The sequence below is a fragment of the Oryctolagus cuniculus genome, chromosome 12 (genome assembly GCF_051225735.1).
Source record: "Oryctolagus cuniculus isolate XC-2025 breed Fujian yellow rabbit chromosome 12, ASM5122573v1, whole genome shotgun sequence".
NCBI lineage: Eukaryota > Metazoa > Chordata > Mammalia > Lagomorpha > Leporidae > Oryctolagus > Oryctolagus cuniculus.
In genome coordinates this window covers 91651649-91661929 of record NC_142878.1, presented here as the reverse complement: position 1 = coordinate 91661929, position 10281 = coordinate 91651649, and the positions used below count along the sequence as shown (strand labels likewise).

Here is a 10281-nt window from a genome sequence, read left to right as displayed (position 1 = left end):
CCTACAAGGAATCCTCTTTTCTCTTCTCTCTCTGTATGACCAGAAATTCATGGATTGTTATTCACGCGATATTTTACAACTAACTGCAGTCGCTACCCTTGTGATGGTCCAATTGCCCCAGATTGGCCAGTGTCCTGTAAGTGCACCCATCATTGTTTGAGCACCTCTTCCCTGCTTCCTGGCAAAGTTGCAGGCCTACCTGCCATTGTTTTCTCTGCCCCAGACCCCTCCCCCCCTTGGTGAAGAAGGATTTAGGAGACAAACTCTGGATGGCAGGTGTGCTCGGGGCTACTTAAGTCTCTCAATGAATAGTGTTTTTTAAAAAACTTAAGATACATTTCCCATCTAAAACTCGTCCTTTAAAAATTGTACATTCAAAGTGCAAACTGAAATCATAATGAGATGCCAACGCAGTGCACTCATGTATACAATCTTTATGTGTCAGTGAAACATAAAAAATCCCACAACTCTATCACAATGAGATACAGCTTCACCCTCAGGAGGAGTAGTAGTAGTAGTAGTAGTAGAAAATATTGGGGGGGGGGGGCGGCGCTGTGGTGTAGTGGGTAAAGCCACCGCCTGCAGTGCCGGCATCCCATATGGCCGCTGGTTTGAGGGTTTGAGTCCTGGCTGCTCCACTTCTGATCCAGCTCTCTGCTGTGGCCTGAGAAAGCAGTAGAGGATGGCTTGGGCCCCTGCATCCACGTGGGAGACCTGGAGAAGGTTCCTGGCTCCTGGCTCCTTGCTTCAGATTGGCACAGCTCCAGCCATTGTGGCCAACTGGGAAGTGAACCATTGGATGGAAGACCTCTCTCTCTCTCTCTCTCTGCCTCTCCTCTCTCTCTGTGTAACTCTGACTTTCAAATAAATAAATAAATAAATCTTAAAAAAAAAAACAACAGTGGGTGATGTAGAGCAATCAGGGCAGCACTGTCAGTGGGTGGTACCCGTCAAGACATTAAAAAATAAACACACCGTACGATGCAGCCATTCCACTTCGGATGTGCCGGCCTGCAGCACAATGAACTGGGTTTCCTGAAACAGAGAGTGGGAATGCGGGGACAAGGACGCAAAGAATGGAGCCAAGACAAGTCCTGATCAAGGCTCGTTTATTCAACAAATCCAGTGGTATTTAAACGTGACCAGTTGTTTACAAGAAGGAGCACAAAAGATTTACATATCAAAAAGGCTTTTAAGGTTACAATAAAACACTGAGGTGATAAATGCAGGTTTCAGGTGTGACTGATTATCTATATTATCTCTTGTGAGAGGTTTAGCAGTGAGATAAGGTTCTTCCTGCCTCTTCCTGGAATCTCCTTAGTCTAATTGTCTGTGCTGGGAAGTCTCCATCCATATGTTTAAGTATAAATAAAGGGAGCAACTACCTGTGGCTGCCCACATTCGGAGATGGACCCAAAAGAACTGGAAGCAGAGACCTGCTCAGGAGTTTTGTACCCATGCTCATAGCAGCATTTGTCACCCTGGCCAGAGGTGCAAACAAGACCCCCGATGTGGTGAACGGATCAACAAAATGTGGCCTCCGCCCACATCAGAGTAGAATTCGGCCATGCCACAGGAAGAAATTCAGTCGTGCACCACCACACGGATGAAACTCAAAGACATCAAGCTAAGCGAAATCAGCCAGCCGCAAAGGACAAACTCTGGGGGTCCACTCACACCCGGAAGAGTCGCATTCACAGAGACAGGACGCGGAAGGGTGGTTTGCAGGGACTGGGGCGAGAAGGGGGCGGTGCCTGTTGCATAAGGAACCGGTAGAAAGTTCTGGTTTAGGAGGCTGGAGTTCTGGGATGGCTGAGAGCGGTGCTGGCACAACAGTGCACCAATAAGTGCTACCTTGGGCATGTTTATGGCAGTTAAAATGCCTTCCATGGTGTGTGGTACATCAATAGGGTTGCATAGCAATCACCACCACCTAATTTTTTAAAAAGATTTGTTTATTTATTTGAGAGGCAGAGTTACAGACAGAGAAAAGGAGAGACAGAGAGAAAAGTCTTCCACCTGCTGGTTCACTCCCCAAATGGCCACAATGGCTGGAGCTGGGCCGATCCAAAACCAGGAGCCAGGAGCTTCCTCCGGGTCTCCCACGCAGGTGCAGGGACCCAAAGATTTGGACCATCTTGCACTGCTTTCCCAGGCCACAGCTGAGAGCTGGATCAGGAGTGGATCAGCCGGGACTCCAACTGGTGTGCACATGGGAGGCCAGCACTGCAGGCAGCGGCTTAGCCTACTATGCCTCGGCTCCTGCCCCCACCATCTAATATTCGAACATCTCCATTTCCTTCCCGAAAGAAACACCTTGTCTCTTAGCAAAGGGTCCTCATCCCGCCCGTCCACCCAGCCCCAGCCCATTCTGGACATTTTTCCTCCAGAGAAATGAAACCATAAGATACGCGGCCTGTGTCTTTCAGGTAGAGTGATGCTGTCAACGCCATCTGTTGTCGCATGTATCCGTGCTTCCTGTCCCGATAATACTAGCCAGGTAATCCCACTAACGTAGGCCCTGGGAGGCAGTGCAGATGGCTCAGGTACCTGGGGTCCTGCCCCCAGTGGGAGACCGGGATAAAGTTCCCAGCTCCTGGCTTCAGCCTGGGCCTGCGCTGCCAGGTGAGGGCATCTGGGGAGGGACCTAGCCGCTGGGAAATCTGTCTCTGCCGCGAGCCTTTCAGATAAACATAAATAATATATATATATACACACACACATATGCATACAGCTTTGCAAATGTGTAATAAAATACACCAAGAATGCCACACTTGGGAAAAAAATGAAGTGCTTTAACAGTAAAACGTAGAGTCGATTTTCTCCTCGACCTGCGGCCGCCGACGACCTTGCCGCCTGGGCAGGACGGAACCACGACGGTTCTCTGCGCCCCGTGCCGCGACGGCCGCCCGTGGTGGCTCGGGCTCGCTCCCAGCAGGCTCCGCAATGCAGACTCGCGGGAACTACATTTCCCAGAACCGCCCGCTTCCCGGCGGGCGCCCGCTGGGAAGTCCGCGGGAACTACACTTCCCAGAACCGCCCGCTTCCTGGCGGGTGCCTGCTGGGAAATCCGCGGGAACTACGCTTCCCAGAACCGCCCGCTGGGAGAGCCACGGGAACTACATTTCCCAGAACCGCCCGTTTCCAGGCGCTGGGAGAGGAACTGCACGGAAGACAGGGAAGGCGAGGGGGAGTCCATTATTCTCCAGAGGCGGCAGCGGGCCGGGCTCAGCCGACGCGAGCGGCCAGGGCTTCCCGGCCAGCTCCCAGGCGCCTCTGCTTCAGGCCGCCTTCCTCCCCACGCCTCGCGCGCTCCCTGGCGTGCGCCCCGCACGCCGCGCGGCTGGCGTTTTTCTCCGCAGCCCCGCGGTGAGGGACCTGCGGGTAGGAGGTGGCACCAAATTTAAAACCCGGCGCGGACGACGGAGGGGAGAGGCCAGCGCCCGGAAGCCGAGGCTCTTCGCCGCCGGGGAGTGTGTGCGGGCGCCCAGCGTTCGTCACGAGTGTCACCAAGTCCCCGTGGCGAAACACTCGCTGTAAACACCCCGGCTCGGGAGAAGCGGGTGCACACCCGTAACGGAACGGCTGGAGCCCATCGTGTGCGCGTGGAGGAACTCTGGAACCAGGAGCGTTTTGGGGGGATCCCTAAAAGTGATGTCTCTGGGTCAGAAAACGCGAGCGTACGGAAGGGCGCCGCGCACGCAGGCCCGTGCGGGCAGGGTCGCGGTCCGCAGCTCCGCGGCGCGGGGGTTCCTTCGCGACCGCTGGGGTAGAACGTTTCAGGTTGCAGGAAACTCTTCCCGCTTCCCGCACACCTGACGGCCCTGCGTTCCCGCCCGGCCGCGCCGTCCTCGTCTTCCACCTCGTCTGCCTTCTAGGATCCCTGTCTTTTGCCTGCACACCTGTCGGCTGTTGCGTTTTGTAAACCCCGCCCCCAACGCCCTGTTGCATTTAGTGTTTTACATTTTTTAATTTTTTAAAAATTTAAATTTTTTAAACTCATGTTTCAAAAAACTTTATTGTTCCTGCCGTCGCTTTCCATCCTTAGAAGTTTGTCTGCCATTCAGACATCTGATAAACATTAACCCGTCTTAGGTTAGCTGTGACTTGGCTTGGGATGCATGGCTTTGCCTGACGTGCGCAGTTTGGGGGTGCATACGTAGAAACGGCCTAACCTAACGTTCTCCGGAGGTAACCCGTTGCTTGAGCATCCTTTGGACAAATCCTTCATGCAGTTGTATCTTTAGAACCTCAATGTGGCTCTTTTTAGTAACGAGAAATTTCATGGTGACAATAGTTCAAATTCTCAGAAATGTATAATGCAGAAAGTAAAAGATCCCCCCCCCCATAACCACTGCTGATGACTTAGTGAAATTCAAATTTTTGGTCTTTTAAAATTGAGACCTATTTTACAAAGATATCACACGCAGGTTTTAGATGTGGTTTCTGTGTTTTTATGAATACATACCATCACCTCATTAGTGTGTATATTTTATTTATCTATCTGAAAGTTAAGAGTTACAGAGAGAGAGAGAGGTCTTCCATCCGCTGGTTCACTCCCCAAATGGCTACAACAGCCAGTGCTGGGTGGATCCAAAGCCAGAAGCCAGGAGCTTCTTCCGTGTCTCCCATGAGGCTGCAGGGGCCCAAGGACTTGAGCCATCCTCAGGGCATTAGCAGGGAGCTGGATCGGAAGTGGAGCAGGCAGAACAGGAACCAGCACCCACATTGGATGCTGGCATCACAGGTGGAACTTAACCGCCTGTGCCACAGCCCAGGCCCTGGGAGACAACATTCTGTACCCATCCTACCCCTTTCCACTCACCAGCGGGTTGGCAAGTCGAAGTGTTGCAGGAAACAAACGTTGTTTCCATAAACTGTGCTTAGCCAATGTTGATGAAGAGTATTAAACCTACATTCACACACACACACGCAAAATTAAGTTGGCGAAGGTGAGAACAGAGCTTATACGTTCTCGGCGTGTTTATTCACCCCCCCCCCCAGGCAGGAGCTTTTATTTTGATGACCCCACCGTAGTTCCAGCTGCCCTTGAAGTGGCTCTGAAGAAATGACACTCTACACCCACGTTGTTTCAGACATCAGCCCTGCTTATTTCTAAACAAGAATTCCATTGCGTGGGTAAACCATCGCTTGTTTTCAAAGCTTTTTATTTATTTTATTTGAAAGAGAGAGATTGCTCCCACGAGCTGGTTCACTCCCTAAACACCCACAGCAGCCAGGGCTGGTTCAGACCAAAGCCAGGAGGTGGGATCCAGGTCTCCCGCATGGATGGTGGGCGACTGTCCCCACTGCCTCCCAGGGGCTGCATCAGCAGACTCAAACCCAGGCACTCTGGATTGGGATGTGGGTCCCCCAGGGGGGCGTCTTAGCTGCCCACCCCTGCCATTCACTTACCAATGGACATTTGGGGCTGTGTTGAATAAATACACCGAGAACGTATAAGCTCTGTTCTCACCTTCGCCAACTTAATTTTGCGTGTGTGTGTGTGAATGTAGGTTTAATACTCTTCATCAACGTTGGCGTAAGCACAGTTTATGCAAACAACGTTTGTTTCCTGCAACACTTCGACTTGCCAACCCGCTGTCCCATTTTGCCCTAACTTTTCAGGGTGCGTTGTACCAGCCAGGGCACTTTTCCGTCAGACTTAGGAAATGCGCACTGGTGCACACACTGGCTGCCCCTGGGCAAGCTCTCACACTGGCCTCAGTACTGTTTTGTCTAGCACAAGGGTGCCGTTGAACTGCTGCCGGAAGTACTATACGTTGTGTTCAGTGGGCCCGGCTCCCGAGGCTCCATCCAGCTGGAACCAGTCTCGGGTTCTCTTGACTGCCGTGACCTTGACCCATTTGAAACGGACAGGCCGGCCTCTGAGGAGCGGCTGGTGTTTCTTCACAAGTGTACTCTGGCCTCCTCGGCAAGAGCGTCCTACAAGGCGCGGGTGCTGTCCCACAAGGCGCGGGTGCTGTCCTACAAGGCGCGGGTGCTGTCCCACAAGGCGCGGGTGCTGTCCTACAAGGCGCGGGTGCTGTCCCACAAGGCGTGGGTGCTGTCCCACAAGGCGCGGGTGCTGCCTGCCCCTTAGCTCTTGCGCATGGGGGGCGCTGCCAGCCCTCTCCCTCTAAGATACTTCTGCCCTCATAATTCATGTTCCCCCGCGGGGCTGTGCTGAGATTAGGTAGCTCTTCCACTGCGTCCCAGAGTTCATCTGTTCACTTGCTCATGTCTATCTGTAGGAGCCGAGGTTCCCTCCATTCTTCAGCAGGTCACAATCACCCTTATTTTCATATTCAAATTATGTCTGATTTGACTCTGGGAGCTGGCTTTCCATGTCCTTTAAAAAAAAAAAAAGATTTATGTATTTATTTGAAAGCTGGGGATGGGGGAGGAAGAGAGAGAGAGAGGAGAAAATATTCACTGGCCACATTGACTGGGGCTGGTCTAGGCAGAAGCCAAGAGCCAGGAGCTCCATCCAGATCTCCCACGTGGATACAGGGGCCCAAATAATGGAGCCATCTTCTGCTGACTTCCCAGGAGCATTAGCAGAGAGCTGGATTGGAAACGGAGCAGATGGGTCTTGAACCAGCGCTGATATGGGTTGCCAGTGTTGTAAGCAGCACCTAACCACTACACCACAGCTTTGGCCCCGTCTGGGTCTTGGAATAGCCCCTTGCTTTCTGGAGCAAGGATTTCCAGAATCACCTGTACTTATGCCCACCCCGATATCAACCATTTCTCCAAGGAGCCCTGGTTTCTTTTAGCGGCAAATGGTATTTAGAAACCAACTCATTATGATCATATCATTGTGTCTGCGGCGTGTCTCAGAGCAGAGCTAGGGAGTATGTGGGTAGACACGCACACGCGCACACACACACGCACACACACACACACGGTGCATTTACCTATGTGTTTATTTCTGTACCTACTTGTGTTGGGGGGAAATGAGGGGTCCATGCCAGCACTTCCAATTCTAATCTAATAGGATTCACTTTATCGCCCCCTCTCCATACTAGGATTTGCTTTTTCTGACCTGCGTTGTGTTTATTCTTTTTACTTCCTGACCGTGTGCCTACTTTCTGGCGCCCCATGCTGGTCCTGCCTCTTCTGGGTCACCTCCTCACCTCGCTCCGGCTCTGAGGTCTTCTGGGGGCCTCCCCAGCCTCAGGTGGCCCTCCTGATCCCACTTGGGTGCTGGTCCCCTAAGTGGGACCAGGTGAGCAGGCTCTAAATCGGCAGGTGGGGCTGCTCCCAGTGCTGAGTCTGACGGCTGTGCGCCCCGTGTAAATGCCCGTCTCACCAGGGGGCTCCCTGCTCCCCGCGTGGGGCTGCCTCCTTGGGCTCAGACACCCACGGCGGGGACGTCTCCTCACCTGCTTGCACCCTCCCTTCCCCACCGCACTCCCGCAGTCTCCGTCATGTGGCGGGCTCTCACTGGCGGGTACCCTCTCCTTTCATCAAGGGTCGATGTAGGGTTTGCTCGTTGATAGAGTTGCTTCTCGCTGCTTACGGACTTCTGGGAGTTCTTCCTGTAGTCTGGGCCACGCCCTTTCGCTGGCTGTATTGGGAATGTTTTCAGCCACACTACAGCTCACCATTTACTTTCTAGGTGGTGTCGATGAACAGGAGTTTTTACTTTCTGCGCAGTGTAAGTGGTTTTTAATTTTCTGGTGAGTGTTTTGGGTCGCCCCTCTGAAATATTTGACCTAAATTCAGAAAGATATCCTCCTATATTTTTTTTTAGGAAAAAGCTTTAAAGGTAAAGATTTTCTATTTGGGTGCATGATATATCTCGAATTAATTCTTCTGTGTCTGTGATATAGAGGTCAAAATTATTTTTTCCACAAAAGATCTAGTTTTATCAATCCCATTTGCTGATGAATGACCCTTGAATTTTTGGTCAAAAATCAATGACACTACATTGGGGATTTATTTCTGGACTCCATCAACATACCAGTACCCTGCTGTGTTTGGTTGCTATGGTGTTATGTTCAGGTGACATAAGTCTTGGGATTGGGGTTGGGTAGAATATATCAAATTGGGGAAAATCACTACCTTAATAATATCAAGATCTCAAGGCTGGTGCTGTGACGCAGTGGGTAAAGCCACCTGCAGTACCGGCATCCCATATGGGTGCAGGTTCGAGTCCTGGCTGCTCCACTTCTGATTCAGCCCTCTGCTATGGCCTGGGAAAGCAGTGGAAGATGGCCCAAGTCCTTGGGCCCCTGCACGCACATGGGAGACCTGGAGGAAGCTCCTGGCTCCTGGCTTCACATCGGCTCTGGCCATTGCGGCCAATGAGGGAGTGAACCAGCAGATGGAAGACCTCTCTCTGTGTGTCTCTACCTTTTCTGTAACTCTACCTCTCAAATAAATAAATGGATCTTTAAAAAAAAAAAGTGATTGTCTTCTAAGAAATTCAAAAAAAAAGCTGTCTTTTTTTTTTTTTTTTTTTTGACAGGCAGAGTAGATAGTGAGAGAGACAGAGAGAAAGGTCTTCCTTTGCCGTTGGTTCACCCTCCAATGGCCGCCACGGCTGGCACATTGCGGCCGGCGCACCGCACTGATCCGAAGCCAGGAGCCAGGTGCTTCTCCTGGTCTCCCATGGGGTGCAGGGCCCAAGCACCTGGGCCATCCTCCACTGCACTCCCGGGCCACAGCAGAGAGCTGGCCTGGAAGAGGGGCAACCGGGACAGAATCTGGCGCCCCGACCGGGACTAGAACCCGGTATGCCGGTGCCGCTAGGTGGAGGATTAGCCTATTGAGCCACAGCACCAGCCTGGATGGCTGTCTTTTTTAAAGATTTATTCATCTATTTGAAAGGCAGAGTTACAGAGACAGAAGGAGAGAAATCTTCCATCTGCTTGTTTAGTCCCCAGATGAGCCAGGAGCCAGAAACTCCATCCGGATCTCCTGGGTGCATGGGCCAAAGCACCCAGGGCCCGCTGCCTTCCCAGGTGCATTAGCAGGGAGCTGGATCGGAAGTGCAGCAGCCAGGACTCAACCAGTGCCCACGTGGGATGTCAGTGTCCAAGGCAGAGGCTTAACCTGCGGCACCCTGATGCCGGCCCCTAGAGTGTTTTTATCTGCACTGCCACCTTATCCCTTCTGCCTGTCAACCTAATGCACCTACTTTCCCAGGATGCACCTGTGTCTCATCCTGGACCAGGAAGGAGATGTCACGATGACAAGGTGAAGGTCAACTCCACATGGAGGTGCCGGAAAAATCTCAGAAAGCTTCACACATGCTAAGACCCCACCCTGTTCAGCTAAACCACCAGCCCCCACGTCATATAAGGGATTGTCATGCAAGTCATACAAGAGACTGATCGCAGAGGAGGGGTCCTTCTGTGACCCTGACCGTGCTTGGAGATCCCACTCAGGTTCCCTCTCCATCTCTCTCCTCAAGGCAGCTCTCCTTGCCACCCATGACGGTGTCTCTCCCTGTGGGGCAGTCTGCTCTCTCCTATAAATAAACCCTGCTCACTTGTGCACTGTATTTATGCCTCTGCTTGAATTCTTATCTCTGTGGGGGCGACAACCTGAAAGGCTAAGTGATGTAGACCCCCATCACTGGCTCCTGGGGGATTTAGACACAAGGAAAGCTGGCGCTGGTGTGGGCACTCTAGAAAGATGTCACCAGTAGGGCTGCAAGAAGGGAAGATGGCTGGAAATTCAGAGGGTGAGACAACCATTTGGCAAGGGTGTCCCGGCTAAGAACAGGGGTGATGGGAGGAAAGTGGGGGTTTGGTGCAGGCTAACCGAGAAGTTTATTTTGGTTTTGGGAGTGTTACGTGGAAGTTCCTGTAGAACAGCTGTTTGGAAATGTCCATTGAACAACTAAAGTGTCTGCTTGGCACTTGCCAGGGGACTCATGTATATTAAAAAAAAATTTTTTTTTTTATTTATTTACTTGAGAGGTAGAGTTTCAGACACAGGGAGGGAAAGACAGAAAGATCTTCCATCTGCTGGCTCACTCCCCAGATGGCCACAATGGCCAGAGCTGGGCTGATCTGAAGCCAGGAGCCAGGAGCTTCTTCCAGGTCTCTCATACAGGTGCAGGGGTCCAAGCACTTGAGTCATCTTCCACTGCTTTCCCAGGCCATCAACAGACAGCTGGATTGGAAGAGAAGCAGCTGGGACTCAAACCGACACCCATATGGCATGCAGTCAGAGGCTTAGCCCACTACACCACAGTGCCAACCTCTTCATGTACTTCTTTATGTAAATAAAAATGTATGTATTTATTTTCTTTTTATTTGAAAG

The 10281-nt window shown here is 51.8% G+C and overlaps 1 long non-coding RNA gene across 1 annotated transcript; it reads left to right on the top strand.

The window, feature by feature from the left end:
- The first annotated feature begins 3058 nt into the window (after positions 1-3058).
- On the top strand, positions 3059-9514 carry LOC149123161 (uncharacterized). The gene is made up of 2 exons (XR_016218291.1): positions 3059-7663; positions 9157-9514. It is a non-coding gene; the product is annotated as an uncharacterized LOC149123161 (long non-coding RNA).
- The last annotated feature ends 767 nt before the right edge of the window (positions 9515-10281 follow it).